Source organism: Neomonachus schauinslandi, chromosome 16, assembly GCF_002201575.2.
Source record: "Neomonachus schauinslandi chromosome 16, ASM220157v2, whole genome shotgun sequence".
Classification (NCBI taxonomy): Eukaryota; Metazoa; Chordata; class Mammalia; order Carnivora; family Phocidae; genus Neomonachus; species Neomonachus schauinslandi.
In genome coordinates, this window is record NC_058418.1 from 58,623,113 (window position 1) to 58,641,661 (window position 18,549).

The following is an 18,549-nucleotide window of genomic DNA, read 5'->3' on the forward strand; positions in this document are numbered from 1 at the left end:
TACACACATGCACTCACACACGTACTCATGTATGCCACACACATGCACACACACCACACGCTCTCCACATACACATACATGTGCTCATATACACCACACATGCGAGCGCGCCTACACACACCACACCTTGTGCTCCCTGGGGGCTGCTGTTCAGGGCCTGGGCCGCATGTCCTTCGCACTGGCCTTGGTGATTGTCCCCCTGCAAAGTCTTCCTCTGTCCTACAGACTCTCAAATCTTAGGAGCTGGAGTCACTGCATCAACAGGGGAGGGGGACTGCCAGCCGAGCACCACCACATCTTTGGACCTACCTGGAAGGTCCCCTCTGTTAGCCTGGCTTCCTGTCCCCCAAACTCAGACCCCCTTCCGTCTGGGCCTGGGGCTCCTGGCCTCCCACGGCCTCCAAGGTGCCCGCTCCTTCTCCCACCTCGCCCTCCCTCCTCCTCCACTTGAGGCTGGCTCTGCCATGCATCACATTCCCCATGTTCGGCAACAGCTGGCTGAGCTTAATTAAGCCCCACAGTGCGGGTTTCCACCTGGTGAGGAATTAACAACAATAACAAAGTAGTAAATATTCAAGGGGTGGGGCATGAAGAGGTGGTGGAGCCCCTGGAAATAGTCCGCAGGTCCTGACTGTCATTGACCAGTCCAGGCACGCCATGACCAGTCCTTGCCATCCCTCCCCCTGGGATGGTGGCCTCAGTCTGCAGGCTGCAGACAGCCCCACTCCGCAGCTAAGAAGGCCTGGGCCCTGGAAAGCTCCACACTGTGCGGGGCCTTGTGTGGTCATGCAGGACATAGGCATGTTCATGACTCCCCAGGCAGAATGACCCATGAGCTGTGACTGAGGTCCACATGCAATGTGCTTTGGGAGTGGGGAGGGAGGGGTGCTGGATTTGCTGTGGAAGAACTGGAGGGGCTTCCTTGGCAATGTCTTCACTTTCCAAGGGGGGATACGGGCAGAGGTGTTCCCAGCAGAAGGGTCCAGAACCGGGACTGGGAAGAGCCACAGAGTGAGTAGTGTCCCCAAATGGGTCTATGGCCTTGGGTGCCACAGACCCTCTTGCTACAAAGCCTGGGCTCTGCAAAGAAGGGGGGGGGGTTCCAGGAGTGTTCTGAATCTCAGCCCTGCAGGACCAGATTTCCCAGGTGACTCGCCTGGCTCCTAACACAGTGCTCCATTCACCGCACCAGATGCATCCACCAGCTCTCCACAGTGAGGAAGCAGATGATGGAATTGACTCAGGGGAGGCACTCCCGCAGTGTGGACACCCCCAGGAAGGCACTTTCCAGGAGACTCGGTGTTGGGCAGGACTGGCTGGTAGCTTGTGAGGTCCACCTGTGCACACAGATTGGTTCCTTTAAAAATGCTGTTTATAACTTGATCCCCATCTGCTTCCAAAGGGGATTTGGGAAATGCAAGAAACAACAGAACTGTGTAAATAGAAATGGCAGGCTGATTCATAGATTATTAGACTCCAATTCAGCCTTAAGTTTTATTCTGAACTTCCTGGTGCCTAAGGCAAAGGGAAGCAAGAAGGATTTGTCAACTATGGATTCATATTTGCATGTTCAGATTCTTCAGGAAATTGTAGGAGAGGAAGACACTTTCAAGGGAATGCCATGATGGGTCTGGAATGGATCCCCACTCTCTGGCTGCCAGGAAATCAACCAACCTGCCTGAAGCAGGAATAATGATAGTGTCTACCCGGCTCTCCGTGCTGCCTGCTCCCTTGGACAGTGGCAAGCCCGAGAGCACAGTGCAGACCATGACTGTGCTGTGTATAAGATGGTGGTTGTACTCCAGTAAGCTTCTGGACAGCAAGGATATGGTTGCATCTCCCATTTAGGTAGACTGTTTGGCCTAAAGCTCCCAGGCCGGTCCTGGTCTGCCTGTCATCCTGTGGGGCCATCCCCTTCACTCTCCATGCAGCTTGGCTTGGGGATACATCATAGGTGACCATATATGTGTGTGTATTTATATTTCTGCTCTGTTATCAATATAATAATAAATTAAAGCCCGAGAGCTCCAGGGATGGGTTAACAAGATACTAGTCCAGGGAACAGGAGGGGCTGTCTGCAAGATGTCGCTTTTGAAGACATAGGTTGATTCCACAGCTCATGGGGGCTTTTGTCTCTTGTCTCAAGGGCTCAGGGGTGGGAAGGAAAAGGAGATGCAGGAAGCAAGCCCTGGGCAGCTCCAAGAACCCTCCAGGCTGTGGGCACCAGGAAAGAGCTCTGCCACCTCCTGTGTGACCTGGGCAAGAAACAGAACCTCTCTGAGGCTCTTCTTACCTGTAAAGTAAGGTTGTTGGAGGTGAGGAAGTGGTTGGACAAATCACCAGGCAGGGGACAGGGGAGAAGGCACCAGCAGCTCTGGGATTCTCGGCACCTTTCAGCTGCGGGAAACTTTTCCATGCTTCACCCTGCCTGGAGCCAGACAGCCACCACCTGTTTCTATGTGGGGAAGGTTTTAATTATGAATTCATTTTGTTCTCTGATATATGACTTTTCAGAGTTTCTGTTTCTTCCTTTGTCTGTTTTGGTAATTTGTGTCTTTCAAGGGGTTTGCCTATTTTTGCTAATTGTCAAATTTGTCAGCATAAAGTTGTCAATAATGTTTTATTTCCCATTTAATGTCTCTGGGTGACGTGCTAGCTTTCATTCCTGATGTCAGAAATTTTGTATTCTGTGTCTCTCTCTTTTTCCTGAGTAATTTTTTTTTTTTTTGGATTTTTTATTTATTTATTTGACAGAGAGAGACACGGCAAGAGAGGAAACACAAGCAGGGGGAGGGGTAGAGCGAGAAGCAGGCTCCCTGCCAAGCAGGGAGCACGGTGCGGGGCTTGATCCCAGGACCCTGGGATCATGACCTGAGCCGAAGGCAGATGCTCAACGACTGAGCCGCTCAGGCTCCCCTTTCCTGAGTAATCTTATTAATCTTTTCAAAGAACTAGCTTGAGGGTTTTTAAATTTTTTCTCTATTGTTTATATTTTATTGATTTCTGCTCTCTGTTGTATTCCTCCTTTCACTTTTTCAAGCTTGATTTGCTCATGTTGGTTGATAGTGTTTAAGTCTTTATATCCTTGTAGATTTTTTATCTGTATATTCAATCAATTACTGAGAAGGGAGTGTGAAAAACTCCAGCTATAATTGTGGGTTTGTCTGTGTCTCCCTTTAGATTTATTTGTTTTTGCTGCACTTATTTTGAAGCTCTTATTAAGTGCACACTCATTTATGATTGTTATGCCTTCACAGTGAATTGAAAATATGTATATTTCATTTAATTTTTGAAGGACTTTTTTTGGGCAGGATATAGAATCTCAGGCTCACAGTTTTATTTAAACACTTTAAAAAGATGCCATTCTGTGATATTGTGGCTTGCAGTGTCTCTGATGAGAGGTCAACGGTGTATCTTACCTTGTTCCCTTGTGTACGATGTGTCTGTTTTTCTCTGGCTGCTTCTTTTTTAAAAGATTTATTTATTTATTTGAGGGGGTAGGGGCAGAGGGAGAGGGAAACATAAGCCGACTCCGTGCTCAGCACAGAGCCAGATGCCAGGCTCGACGCAGGGCTCAATCTCACAACCCTGAGATCACCTCCTGAGCTGAAACTAAGAGTAGGAACTCAACCAAGTGAGCCACCCAGGTACCCCTCTCTGGCTGCTTTTAAACTGGCTTCTTTAGCTTTGATTGATAGTTTTCATCAAATTTGGGAAATTTTCAGTTATTATTTCTTCCAGTATATTTTTTAGCCCCACGCTCCTTACGTTATATATATATGTTAGACTTTTTGGTGTTGTCCCTCAGGTCTCTGAGGGTCTTTGTTGTTGTTATCACTGTTTTAAAGGCTCCCCCCACTTTCTGTTCTTAAATTTAGATTGTTTTTATGGAGGATTTTTATTTTCAAGTCCCCCAGTCATTTCCTTTGTAGTCCAGTCTGCTGTTAGACTCATCCTATGAATTTTTCATTTTAGATTTGTATTTTTCAGTTCTACATCATCCATTAGATTTTATAGTTATAAAATAGTTTATATATAAACTTACTGTTCCCACTCTGTTGAGAGTGTTCATCTCTTCATGCATGTCTTTCTTTGGTTTTAAGTATTTCTTTTGTATTTCCAACATCTGCGTCATCTCTGGGTCTGCTCTATTGATTTTTTTTTCTTCTTTTCTCGTTTAATGTTTTTGTTTTTGTTTTTGTTTTTTTATAGATTTTATTTATTTATTTGACAGAGAGAGAGACAGTGAAAGAGGGAACACAAGCAGGGGGAGTGGGAGAGGGAGAAGCAGGCTTCCCACGGAGCAGGGAGCCTGATGCGGAGCTCGATCCCAGGACCCGGGATCATGACCCGAGCCGAAGGCAGACGCTTAATGACTGAGCCACCCAGGCGCCCCTGGTTTAATGTTTCTACTTCTTTGCATATCTAGTAATTTTGTGCTGTATGCTGGACATTGTGTATCCTGTGTTGCTGATGGTCTGGGTTATGTTGTGTTCTTTCAAGAGTGTTCAGTTTTATTGTGGCAGAGTTAGTTTACTGGCAACTTGGCTTAATCTGTCCAGGTGCGGTTTGGGCTTTGTTAGGGCAGGACCTCAAGCCTAGAACAGTTCAAGACTAGTTCTGCTTCTGAGACATGCTGTCCAGGGTGCTTGGTGTGGTCTCTCCACTCCAGCTGTCTGCACCACACGGTGTCTCCCAGCACCGTGCCAACTCCAGACTCCCGTCAGTGCACAGCCCTTAGTGGTTCTCTGCCCTGTCTTGTCGAGTTCCGGGCTGCACGTGTGCGGCTTACTGTTCAAAGAGTCTCAGGACGGCTGTGCAGTGTTCTGGGCCTCCTCCTCTGCACTGCGTCCTCCCCTCTGTGCTCACAGACACCTCGGCAGCCCGGCTTCAACCTCTGTTTCCTCCACCTCTTGAGACCACTGCGCTGTGTTGGGGCTCTGCTTACCTGCACTGGTTTGGGAATTGCTCTGATCAGGAAGCTGGGGTGGAGCTGTCCATCTTGAGCACCTTTGGTCAGGTTCAGTAGTTGTTTATAGCAGGAGAGTAAGTTCAATGCCCATTCTTTTTATCATGGTCAAGAGCAATGTCCAGTTTAACTTTGCACCGGCTGCCTTCCATTTCTAGTGCCCTTCTGGAGAACACTCCCTGTCCCATCAAAGGCCTCCTTATTCCTTTGGACCACATTCAGATGCTGTGTCATCAGTAACTTTTTCCCTGGTCCCTTTTGGGTGGATTTGTCCCCACACTGAGCTTTATCACATTCTCATGGCATTCTCTTTTGCAAAGCAATCGAAGGTCAGAGGCTCTGTAAAAACCTTAATGGTGCCTGGCACATTGTAGCTTTGATAAACATGGTTTTATTGCAACTGTTGCTAAAGGGGAGGGGACTGCTCTCTGCCCACTGCTGACCTCTCAAGCTGGGGTGGAATGGACATTGAAAACAGTGAGAGTGAGCATACTGCACAACCGGAGATTCAACCCCTTTGTTTCTGTATGAGGGAAGTTGGGTAATGCACTTGAATTATGTCAGTCATTTACTCATTATTTAACCGAAATCATCAAATATCAACCATGTGTGAGGCTTTGAGACTAGAGATAAAATGTCTTGCCCTCCCGGAGCTCTGAGGCTGGGTAGGGGAGGGGGAGGGGGCAGTGAATGGGGAGAAATAAGAGAATAAATAAGTCATGTCCACCCGGGGATCCTGTGAGGTATAAGCCTAGAGGGGCCTCAGCTAGCCTGGTGTGGGCACCCACGGACATGGGCCAGGCCAACCCTCCTGTTGGGGACCCCACGCAGGACGTCTCACAGTGAAGGTTTGGGCCAAGCGTGCCCTGCCTGGGGGTAGCCAGGCCTCTCAGAAGAGCTGGTGAGAGCAGGTGGGTCCCCACAACCTCATCTGGCCCTGCTTCCTGCTTGGAGGAAAAGAAAACCACTTTGTTTTGACTCTCCTTTGCCTCTAGGTTTTTGGGAGAAGGGGCCGTGTGGCTTGTCAGTCAGAGAGAGGCCAGCAGAGCCCATGTGTCCCTTCAGCACATCCCTGGCTCCAGGAGGTCATGCTCTTGGGGTGCTGGGTATGTCTGTAAACATGCATCCCTCCCAGCCCCCCATTCCCTGTCCCCCCTCGGTTCCTCCTGCTCTCTTTTCCGTCTCCCCTCAGGCCCCCTCTCCTCCTGCAGCAACAAAGAACTCACTGTCAGCCGCCCTCCAGCCTCACCCCACCTGCTCGAGACACCGAGACACCGGTGCAGACTCCTCATCTCCCTCTCCCTCCTGCCCTCTCTCTCTCTCTCTCTCTCTCTACCTCTTTCCTCTTTGTCCCCCCCCCCACTTCTCTCTGACCCTCCTCATCCCCCTCTCCGTGCTCTCTCCCCATCTTGAAAGGCAGGAGAAATGGAAGTCGAGATCTTCTCTTGGTGATAATTATTGAAAAGTTCAGTGCAGAGACAGACAGTGATGCTATGAGGAGGGAGAAGGGGGAGAGGATATTAAAATGCATGTGCACAGCTTGGCTTTGCAGCAGATGTTGGCATAATTAGAGAGGAAAAAATTATGAAATTAATTTGTGGTTCAATGTAAATTTCAGCGCTGGGCTCTAGTCACCTCGTGTGCACAGATAGACACGCACACGCGCACACGCACACACACACATGCACGCATAGCCCAGCTGCCAGGGAAGTGGTAATTGTCAGAACCGATCCAGGGGGAGAGACTGGCATGAAAAGCAGGGAGGAAGGGGGCCGAGGGTGGGCTGCGTCCTCTTAAAGGCACAGCGGCTCGAGGGGCAGGAGGAGAACGCCCCTCCCCCGAGGAGGGCACTGCTGCCGTCTGCTTCGAGTAGATGCACGCAGCCCTGGGTTCTGCGGGTGTCCCCGCACCCCCACTGTGTGCAGCCCACCCTCCCACTGCCGGGGTTCAGTCTGACAGCCAGGGTAGGGTGGGAGCTGTCCAGGTGCACAGACTCCGGGAGCAAAGGCAGGGAGGCTGAGCGGCCCAGGTTTGGTGATGACGCGTTGTCACTGTGTCTGGCTGGTATGCGGTGTACTGAGGGCGAGTGCCTGGGCCAGGCAATGTCTGGGCAGCACTGGGGAGCCATGCAGCCCCTCACTGAGCCTCCTGGCTCTGGCCCCTCTCCTTCACTCTCTTGCCTGTCAGCCCGTTGCTGGGACCTCTGACACCAGGCAGCTGTCTCCTTGCAAGGAGACTGCAAGGCCCCTGGAAAGGTGGATGCAGCAGAGCTACCCTCTCCACCGCACTGGGGCTCGTGCGGGCAGCCTGGCCCTCCCCACCCTCTGACCGGGCCATCCCCCACATCCTGCCCTCTACCAGGCTGGGCTGGCTGAGTGACCCTTTGGCCTGTTTCACTGTCTGCCCAGTGAGGGCTTCCATCTGCACCCTGGGTGCGCTGGGATACGTCCGAGAAGGAGGCGTCCCTAGAAGCCTTCCTACTGGCCGCCACCGTGGCCTCCCTTCACCTGTGAACAGTGACGAGTTATTGGTAAGTGCAGTACCCGCTGCCTTCTCAGTGTACCCCCGAATGCTGAGGAATCACCCACAGCCCAACTCACGGGCTCTGACCAGAGCCTCGGACCCCCAGGCCCTCTACTTCCACCTCCTGTGGACGCTGAGCCTTCCCATCACTTCTCTCTGCTTGGTCATTTCCCCCATGTCCCTTCCAGGGGCTCTGGTGTGTGTCCCTATGCCCTTCATGAGCTGTCCCAGCTTGCCAGGAGCCCCTGCTCACCCCCTTCTACCTCATCCTCCAACATGCCTGGACGAAAGCTCTCCACTGGCCTGGGCCATTCTGGCCCCTGTGTTCCCCTGATGCGTCCTCATCCTGATGCGCCAAGCTCAGGGCCTTCCTCCTCCAGGAAGCCCTCCCTGACTACCTGTTAGAAGGCAGGTACTTGTCCCGAGTTGTCAGTGATGTCTCTGCCTCTCCTGGCAGGACCACAAGCCTCTTCAAACACTGAGAGGCACCGCAGGCTTGAGCAGGTGCCCACCGTCTCCTGGTTGTGCTCCATCCTCTGGGGAAGCCCCGTCCTCATGTTCTTAGATTCGTTGCCAATGTTACCAACTCTGCTTTGGCCCTCCTGGGACCTGGGGAGAGGATTGGCCTCTCCAAGACTCAAGCATTGCAGCCAGTGGGGTGCTGGCCCACAGGGCATCCGCGTGGCAGTTGTACTGGGGTCCAGCGGTGGCTCTGGCCTGGTTCCACGGTGTGGCCACTGCTCATGGCCCCGGGCAGGGAGCCCCAGCGCAGGCAGGTTCCCAGGAGACGGCTCGGTGGCCAAGACTCATGATTTGTCTGGGGCCGTTGGGCCCATCAGGGCTGGAGATGGTGCTTGATTCCGTGTCCCTGTCTGCAGCCTCCTCTGGATGGGGACGGACCGTGTGTGGGACTCTGGTCAGAGACCAGAGCCTCTCCAGAGCCCCTGATGGTGGCCCAGGTCCTGCAGGTCAGCTGGCTTCTAGCCTCTCCAGGTGCCTCTCCCGTCCCTGACACCTTCTCCCTGCGTGGCCAGCAGAAGGCTGTGGCCTCCTCCACATTCTCCAGTCTTGGCTCCTGAAGGGCGAGGAGAGAAAAGGACACAGGCTCTGGGGGCAGACAGACCAGTCCCCGTGCCACCCCACAGGACTGAGCCGTGTGCCGGGGCAGAGTGCATTACCTCCTGAGTGTTTCTCCTGCTGCCCGGGGCGGGGGCGGGGTGGGGGGGATGGCACTGTCCCTCTGAGATGCTGGGAGAAGGAGGGATGGTGCAGACCAGGGCTCAGGCTCCGGACGGCCGGGCAGGGGGCTGATGATGTTTGTCACTTGGGCAGCAGCCCCCAGGGCGCCCCCCACTCCCCGCCACCCTCGGGAACATGGGCCTTCTTTATACCTCTGGATTCTGTTTCTTTGTTTCAGCTCGTCCACATTTACTTCCTTCCTTATAACGTAGTAAATAAGCAGCAAGAAGGGAGGTTGAGTCCGTGTCCGGGGTGCATCTTGTGTGTATGTGGGTGTGCCCACGCTTGAAGGCACGCAGGGAGTGGGGCTGCGTGTGGAGGGTGAGTGTGCTGGGCGGGTCATGGGCCTGTGCATCCATCCGTGTGTGTGTCTGTGCAGCATGTGGTCATGCGTGTTCCTGGGGTTATTCCCAGTGGCCCCCCACCCCGCTCCACTCCCCAGCTCATTAAGGCTCTCCCATTATTCTGACATTTGTGCGCGTCACGTACTGGCAAGAAGTAATTTACTTAGAAGAAATTAAAAGTTCATTTTAATTGAGCGCACACTGCAGTATGTAAATGAGCACATTATGCGCCCAGCGCAGACACAAAGCTATAATCAGCGCTTAACCCTGCGTGCGCCGGCCCTCTGTGCCTGCAGCGCCGTGGCTGGGGGGGGCTGCCGTGGTCTCCCTGTCTCCAAGAAGGAGGGGCAGGCCACCCTGTGGCATCCCTCCCGAGCCCTCTCTGAGCTTTTTCTGGAGGTCAACAAGCACATGAGCACTGGTGCCCTGGGGAGACCCAGGCTCTGAGCCCACCTCAGGCTCCAGCCACGGCCCGGGACAGCGAGGCTCAGCCAGGGTACCAGCAGTCCCGACCAGGCCACGCACAGCAGCAGGGAATCCCCGGGGCCTGCCTCGCTCATCCTGCCCTCGGAGGGTTTGCGGGCGGTGCGTGAGCCCGCCCTGTGAGGAGGAACGGTGGCAGGCTCCCCTGGGAGCCCAGTGCTTCCCTGCAGCCCCGGGCCTGGTCCCGTGAAGTGAGGGCACCGTCACAGCACACGGGCCAGGCCCAGCATCCGGCCGTGTGGCCCTCAGCATACCTCTCCACTTCCCGCCACCTGGAGTTGTGCCCCTCAAAGTGGAAGAGCAAGTGGTGTGTCTGAGCGATGGGGAGCCTCACGGAAGAGGGCTGGCCCTACCTGAGTGCCCGTGCGCCCTCAAGTCTGAGGGACAGCAGGCGGGGTCTCTCCCTTCCTCCCTGTCAGGGCCTGGCTGTGTGGGGCCTGCACCCCACTCCCACGCCTCCCCCCCACCTCCTCCCTGCGCCTTGCTGTCTCTTCTCTGGTCCTGCCAGGCAGGTGGCAGGTCAGCACCTGTTTGGCTCAGCCCAGCCCACCCCAAAATGATGGGGGACAGGGTGGGCTCCCCATCCCGTCTCCCCGAAGAGCTTGGCCCCTGGGCGGGAATCTGGGCTCCTGCTGGAGCTGTGGTGGGCCCCCGGTTGTTGTTTCTACGTCGGATTTTCCCTACCTGTCAGACCTGGGATTTTTTTTTTTTTTTTAAGATTTTATTTATTTATTTGAGATAGAGAGAATGAGAGACAGAGAGCACGAGAGGGAAGAGGGCAGAGGGGGAAGCAGACTCCCCGCCGAGCAGGGAGCCCGATGCGGGACTCGATCCCGGGACTCCAGGATCATGACCTGAGCCGAAGGCAGTCGCTTAACCCGCTGAGCCACCCAGGCGCCCAGACCTGGGATTTTTAATGACAGTGAAAATGAAGCTGGTTCGCAGATGTGAGCTGACAGCCAGCTGTGGGAGGGAAGGGTTACCTCCAGACCCAGCCCTCGATGCCCACAGATTCAAACAAAGGAGCTGTCCTGGCTCACTCGGGTGAGCAGAGACAGCGGGGGCCCGAGCAGGCTGTTCCTGCCCTCCCGGAGCACCCACCCCACCGTTGGGCAGAGCCCACTGACTGCGCTCAGTCCCTTGGGGGCCAGCCCTCCCTCCCCCAGCGACACCCCAGCCCTGCCACGGCGCAGCTCCGAGTGCATTGCTCTTCCATCTCCCAGGCTCCCTGCGGCGAGAGGTGCAGGACAGGGAGGCTCTTGGACCCTGGGTGGGGTCCTCCCTTGGGAGGACCCCAGCAATCAGGCAGTGGGACCCTGGAGGGTGGGTGTGGGTTCACGGGGCCTGGGCGGGCCCAGGAATCTGAATTCTTAGCAGGTGCCTCAGGACCACCCTGGGAAGCCCTGAGGGCTGCACAGCCGGGGTCCTTAGCCCTCGGCAGAGACAGACAGAAGAGTCGTCTACCAACTCCACACCCGCACGGAAGGCGGCCCTTCTCTTAATACCCTGGGAGGAGGGGCAGTGGTGGGCAAGAAGGGGTGCGGCAGTGGGGCTGCTCCCTTCCCGTTGTGCTCTCGAATTCCCTGCAGTGATGTCCTCCGGGCCGGGTCCCTGCGGCGTGGGACCCTGAGCGCCGAGCCGCTCTGCACTGGCTGTTTGCCACGTCACCGCCACGTCCTGGCAACTTGGCTGAGGGGTGTATGGGCTCTGGGGCGGCAGGGCCATCTCCCCCTCCTCCCTGCAGCAGAGGGGGCCGTGGTGAGGGGCCTGGCCCCTTGTCTAGGCCCTGACTCACCCTCACTGGCTCTGGGAGTGCCTTGTCACCTGCTGTTGCGTGCTGGGCAGTCTGGGGCAGCCCCCCTTTGACAGCCCTTCTCCGCTACAGCCAAGTGGTCTGTCTGACCCTGCCACCGCCAGCCTCCTGCCTGCAGCTCTGGGCTCTGAACCGGCCACTGGCCTGTTGGTGCCCATGGGAGCTTCTGTAGACAGGCTCCACTGCCACGTTCCCACCACCCTCCCTCCGTAGCCTCGCCACCTCCCTGTGTCCTCTGGCCTCCTGTGGCCGGGGTCACAGCCCGTGGCTCTGCAGCTCTTGTCCTCGTCGGCGTCGGTGGTTGGCGCTGACTTTATCAAGCATGTGCCGTGTGCCAGGCATGGCCCATGACCGCACTGGGGGCATCTCCTCCAGGCCACGGCACAGTCCACAGCAGCCTTCCAGAACCCACGTGTCTGTGACCCCAAGGCCTGTGTCCTTGGTCACGGTGCGCCGCTGAGGCGGGAAAGAGGCAGCAGGCTGGGCAGATCTCCATCTGGTGTGGGTGGCCAGCGTCCAGCTTGCAGCCCAGGGAGGGCACCACTCAGCAGCTGCTGCGGGCCTCGTGGCTGGGAGAAAGCCTGTGGGGAGCAAGAGGTTCCCGGGTCTGCGGCCCAGGTCTCTTCCAGGCTGGCAGCTACACGGCTGCTGGATGACCTGCCTGTGGGGTGTAGACCAGCCCTGGGAGGTGGCCTCTAGGAGCGCATCGATTCCAGGTGGCAAACAGCTGACAGACGGTGGCTCCTGGAACTCCCATGGGTCGTGGGACAGGGCACTGTGATTGATTAGCTCAGGGTGAGGACAGGCCTCTTGTGATGCAGAGACACTGAGTCTCCAAGAGGGGGCAAGACCTGGCCTGGATTCCCCTGCAGACACCAGTGTTGGTCTATGTGATCTGCCCTCTTCCCGGGCCTCCCACGTCTTGGGACTCACGCCCACGGTTCCCATGGGCTCTCAGTGGGGCACCGTGGGGCACCCCGTCCTGACTCCAGAGCCATGTTCTGGGCGGTGTCTGTGGATGCCTGCGTACGGCCTGTGTTCCTGGCTGCTGTTGGGCCTGACAGCGGGCAGCTCTCCTCCAGCTTTGCCAGTGTGGGCCGGGTGTGGCCCAGGCGCTCTGCACACCGCCTCCTCTGGTCCTCACGGCGGGGGGACGGGGGTCTCTGCCATGCTGAATGTGAGGCCTTCGGCTAGAAGTGTCCCCCGTTAGACGCGGGCTCTGGGGGAGCCAGAGCTGCCTGCTCGCTTCCATGCTCCGGACTTTTCCAAATAGCCATGCCGCTGTCCTCTGTGTGGACGTCTCACCGTAGCGCATGGCAGTGTGGCCCGAGGACACAGTCTCCTGGTAGTGCTGGGCGTCCCCGGCATCTCATCCGGCCTCACAACTAGACGGAGGCTCCGAGTAACGTGCTTACGTCCAGGGCCCTGGCCTCGCTCTGCCTTCATCAGGGCTGTTCTAAGACCTCACGGGCCCCAAATCCGGCCCGAGCAAAGGACCCCCCTCTCCAAATGTCTCCAGTATGCCTCCTGCCCCTTAGGCCCTTACTGTCCCAAGCTCCATCACTTGCAGGGACATCCTCCTCTGTCTGTGAAAAGCCTTCTCCTGTGAGCCTAGGGTAAATACCACCTACTCCAGGAAGCCTGCTTTGACCATTCCCATGGAAGCTCGTCTTTCTTCTGACACTGGAGGGCTCTCTGCACTGTCTCCTCTGCGGCCCGTTTGTGATGGTGGGGGCAGCTCCATGTACCCACCACGGCCAGCGCTCTGCTGAGACGGGGCTGTGGGGTCAATAAGGACATGGATGGAGACAAGCAGTGGCTAAAGGGCCCAGGTTTCTCCAGTTCCTGAAAACTGTAGGTGGGGGTCAGCCAAGAGGGGAGCTGGGGGTCCCTGGATTGTGGGGCCCAGCCAAGCTGGGCGTGTGTGGGGGCCGCCGGGGACCAGAGCCTCGGGGGGGGGGGCTGGCTGCACCCCACGCAGGTCCTCCCCACAAGGCTCCACACAGCAAACAGGAAAGAGTTAAGTCCTCTGCGAGAAGGAAGTGATAAACAATTTTCTCTCCCTCGGCTAAATTAATATGCAAATTCCTGCACCCCTCCACTCCCTTCCCCTGCCTCGAAATTAGCGAGGTAGAATGCTCGGGCTAATTATGCATTCAAATGAACAGGCGGCTTCTGGCGCCAAGAGGGCGCCGGAGGAAACTGACGTGTGCGTGTGCGGCCCTTCTGGTACATCTGGAGCTGCTCTCGCGTGCCCCACAGATGTGACCCAGCAGTGACCGCGGCCACCCAGGCTCAGGAGGGGGTGCGGGGACCAGCACCCTCTGTGCCCCCTGGCAGTGGGGAGGAGGGACCCTGCACGCCGCCCCTCTTCTCTACCCACCAGACCCACATCCCACCCAGCAAACGAGAGCCCCCCAGGATCCCGTGGGGCTGGTGCCCACGGCCAGGACCGCGAGCAGGGGGCTGTGGTGATGGCTGCCATCCAGCGGTCGGAGCTGCGCAGGGCCCTGCTGGGCTCGGTGTGGGACAGCGGACGAGCCTGGAGCCGCACCAAGAGGCCTCCACGCAGGGCGGGCAGGGGAGCTTCACCTCCAGCCACCTCTCAGCAGAGCACTGCTCACAAACTGTTGTACGTCTTGTGGTTGGGAGTTAAATTTTGTCCCAGAAAGATGTTTTTCTGCCAGGTGGGAATTTGAACAACAGGAGACGAGAGGCTGCCTGAGCACCAGGGGTGAACGGTGTCTGCGGGAAGCAGATGGGCTCAGGGGGTAAAGAGGGGCCAGACCCTTGACCCCTTCTTGAAGGGCTGGTTCTTTCCCTGCCTGCGAGGCCTGACCCCTCCCTGCAGCCTCCTGCCACCACTTGTCTGCCAGTGTTGGTTTGCTCCCATGGGACCCCCAGGGCCCCATTCCTTCCCTGCGCTCCTGGGGCCGCTTCTCCTGGTGCTGCGTTTATTTTTGTTGGGTGTGTGGTGTGATTGCCCAGCGTCTGAGAGTGTACCCCAGCTTGTCCAAGCCCCTGAAGGGCAGTGCCGTGTGCTGGACTGCAGCGTGTGGTCCCTGGCCCTCCACTCATCACCCTGGGTGAGGGGCTCCAGTGACTGGAGACCCTTCCCTCTCCCAGGAGGTTATAAGGACACTGAAGCAGACAGATGGGTGGTGGGTGGGTGGCCCAGCCTGACAACTTACAGGGGAGCCAGGCAGGCAGGCCGCCCCCGGGCCCTGAGCGATCCAGGGTCAGAGAGCAGGGCAGAGCCCCCCGCGCACCTCACCTGGGGGCAGATGTGTGGGCCAGGCTCTGAAGGACACAGGACTAGGCACTGCACACGGTGGGTCCCAGCCCCAGGGCTACGGCTTGGGTCACGCCACGTCCTCAGGCATTCCCTAAAGGCCCGGAAGCCCAGCATGGACCTCAGTAGAAGGCCCCCAGGAGCAGACAAATCCAGAACAACGCTGATCCCCACGGAGGAGAGGGAAGCGGGGGCTACAGAGAAGGCCGGGGGCGGGGGTGGGAGGGATAGGGCCTGGAGCCCTGAATGCCGGAGAGGGCTGGGAGGGCCAGCAGGGCACAGAGGCACCCTGTCCCCTGCCCACGCCGGGGAGCAGCCCAGGTTTCCAGAGCTAGAAGGATCAAGAACGTGAGCAAGAGCGCGGGGTCCCCACCAGCCACGGCGGGGATGATGGATGACGTTAAATATCCATCGGATGCAGCCAGGTAGCCAGCGTCACCCACAAAGATGTGTGTGATCACAGCTTCCTGCAGCCCCTAAGGCAGGCACTCATCAGCCGGATGGACGGGGGCTGCGGAGGAAGACGAATCGCCTGGGAGAGGCCGTGCATTTCAGGGCCGCCAACACCACTACAATCAATAGGGGCCTGGGCGCCTGGGTGGCTCAGTCGGTTGGGCGACTGCCTTCGGCTCGGGTCATGATCCTGGAGTCCCGGAATCGAGTCCCGCGTTGGGCTCCCTGCTCGGCGGGGAGCCTGCTTCTCCCTCTGACCCTATCCCCTCTCATGCTCTCTGTCTCTCATTCTCTCTCTCAAATAAATAAATAAAGTCTTAAAAAAAAAAAAGAAAGAAATAGAACAACGTTAAAATATGGAATTCTATTTCATACTATCTAGCCCCAGGGAAGGCATACAGCACATAAGTATTTAGAAGTGAAGGCACTGGAGCAGGACGGACGTTAACTGCAAGGTGAGGGAAGCCCCTGGCCAGTTCTGGTCTTACATCAGCTCTTCTATAAAACAGAGCTTTCCGGGGTGCCTGGGTGGCTCAGTTGGTTGGGCGACTGCCTTCGGCTCGGGTCATGATCCTGGAGTCCCGGGATCGAGCCCCGCGTCGGGCTCCCTGCTCGGCGGGGAGCCTGCTTCTCCCTCTGACCCTCCCCCCTCTCATGTGCTCTCTCTCTCTCAAATAAATAAATAAAATCTTTAAAAAAAAAAAAAATAGGGGCCTGAGTTCTGAGCAGCCGATAGCGAGTAATAAATAGGAGCGAAAGACAGGCGGATTAATGAGGCCCAGTGCAGGGAGGGTCTAGAAGAGGGGCCAGGAGCACAAGCCTGGGGTGGGAAGGAACGGGGAGGTGGGGTGTCCTTCGAGGCCTCTAGGGAGGGGGTGGAGAGCACAAGGTCCAAGGCAGAACTGGCCCCCAGGGCATTTTGGGGCCCAGTGGGGGAGGCATTGTCTGAAACAGGAAGAAGCCACCACCACCCCCAGGTGTGACCTGGTCCTGGGGAGGGGCCGGGCCCAGTAATGGGCAGGGGTCTCCAGGAGGGGAGAGGGGCCAGAATAGCTGTTCCTCTGGCGTTCCTGGAAACTGCCTCCTCCCAGCAGATGCAGGGCCCCCCGTAGTCAGGATTTGGGGTACTTTGTCCGTCTGACGGTGATGCATGGCCCCACTCGTTCTCCGCACACGGCTGTTAATTCTGGTGCAGCTGCTGCCCCCGCCCTCCAGGCGCTGGGTAACGCCAGGCTGCGGAGCGCTCTGCAAATTAACACCATTTGTTCTGCCGAACGTGGTTTATTTCTACACTACTCACATAGCTTATTACCTCGCCGGCAGTGTGGGGAGAGAGGCCGCCAGGCTGGGAGCGGAGGGGAATGTGTCCCCTCTGGCTACTCTGACCCCCCAGGCCCACCGCCTGCAGCAGGGAGAGCCCTGGACCTGTGGACCCGTGGACCGTGACCTTGAAGGGCCGGCGTCATTCCTGGGGGAGGGTCCTGCTTCCTGTCTGCCCATCCTGGTGACAGTGCCCAGGGCTCCAGGCTTGGCATCCCTGGGTGTCTTGTTCCTGCGCCGGGAGGTGATCTGCCCTCTCTCTGAGTGCCCGTGTCTGCCTCCCCAACAGTTAGACCACCCCTCTCGGGCAGAGCTCAGGCATGGCTCAGTTAGTGGCCCCGTTACCAGGTTTTTACCCGGTCACTGCACGTGATTGTTCTCGACGTCTGAGCGGGCGGCTAGCCACAAAGATTTGATCCAGAGGCGAGGGCAGCTGGGTAAGGCCCTGATGGAGAGTCGGGGAAGGCAAAGCAGCCCTGGGCCTGCTGGGGACCCCTTCCTAGGCCAGGACCCTCCCCTGCAGGTGGGCAGAGTGGAGCCTGGCCGGGGGTGGCCGGCAGGCCCAGAGTCTCCAGGTCGGGACCCTGAGAGCATGAGAGACACATGTTGCCCAGGGAAGCCCGTGGGGGCAGGATTCGAGCCCTGGTGGGCATAGGCTCCCTGTAGGATGGTGCTTCCCTGCACCCTGTGGGGGTCTCAGGAGCGGCCATTTGTCCCCACCAGCCCTCCCCTGGGACAGGGAGGCCCTGGCTGAGCAGAGGCACCAAATGCAGGAAGGCAGAGGACTTTTCTTCTTAGACCAGGGACACAAGGACCCTGTCAGGCAGGACCCACCCGCTGCCCTGTCCCCTCGTCCCTGAGCCTCCTGTGTTTAGGGGTGTGCTCTGCACCTCCAGGGGTGCGGTGTGGAGTGAGGCAGTGCTTGGGGGGCTCGCGCAGCCTGGGCAAGCCGCTGCTCTCACAGCATCTCCTCCCCTAAGCGGGGGCCGCTGAGGCTCCCGAGCCCCTCTCCCTGCCAACAGCAGGAATAGGCCTTGGGCCTGGGGCTCCCCCAGTTCTCCACGAGGGAGGCCCCTGCGGAAGGGGTGGAGGGGGTTGCTCGACCCTGGGTGGCCGTGGCTGAATGGAGCCTGGTCACCACCAGTGGGCATTCCCAGGGATGATTTGGGCCGGGCTCCGCAGCAAGCACCATGCTTCTGTGAACTTGAGCATGGCTGAAAGCATCACCCCCTTTTACAGAGGGGAAGGCGAAGATGGGAGAGCTCGCACAGCAGACAGGCACTCCCTCCGCACCCCCTCTGCCCCTGTCCCGACTGAGTGGAGCTGGTCTGGGCGCCTCCAGCCGCCCCAGTCCAAACACCGCAGCCATGCGGCCCCCCACCCAACATTGCAGCCTTGCGGGCCCCCCCCCAACATCGCAGCCATGTGGACCCTGCCGCGGGTCTGTAAAGCACACTGTGGTGCCTGGAGACTGAGTCAGATTTGGGGAGAGGAGGGTGGGGCTCCCCAAGTGTGGGCACCACCTGAGCAGAGATACTGAGGGGCCAGGCCAGACAGGAGGGAGCAGGCAGCCGGCCTCGGGACCGTCAGGGAGCATCTGTCTGTCTGGGGCTCAGCAGGGAGGCGGTTCCGGGCAGCCACCCACAGGCACCCCAGGGGGCTTGGGCCTTGGACCCAGCCTTCAGGCAGCTGTCCCGTCTCATGGAACGCTGCAGCGGGGGCTAGGGGTCGGGGGGCTGGTGCAGCAGCCCGCCTCCCTCCAGGCCAAGACACATGCCCGTGGGGCACCTGCCCCACCTGTGTGAGCAGTTTGCGGGGGCTGGGGGGCTGGGGGGCTGGGGAAGTGACCCCTGCTGAGGCCACTCAGCCAGCAGGCCCCTGTGCCGGGTGCATCCGGGCTCCGCCTTCCCGTCCCCGCTACCCACCCCCCCAGGCTGGGAGGGAGCAGTGACTGGCCCTGTCCATTGTGTTTCAGGGACCTGGTGGGGAGACAGGTGGGGGCACAAGGCTGGCCCCTCGGAGGCTGCAGACAGCAGTTGTGGTTCTCCATGGACCCTGCAAGGGCCTGGGGGCCACCTCACATGACCAGCATGTGGCGGACGTCACGTGCGTG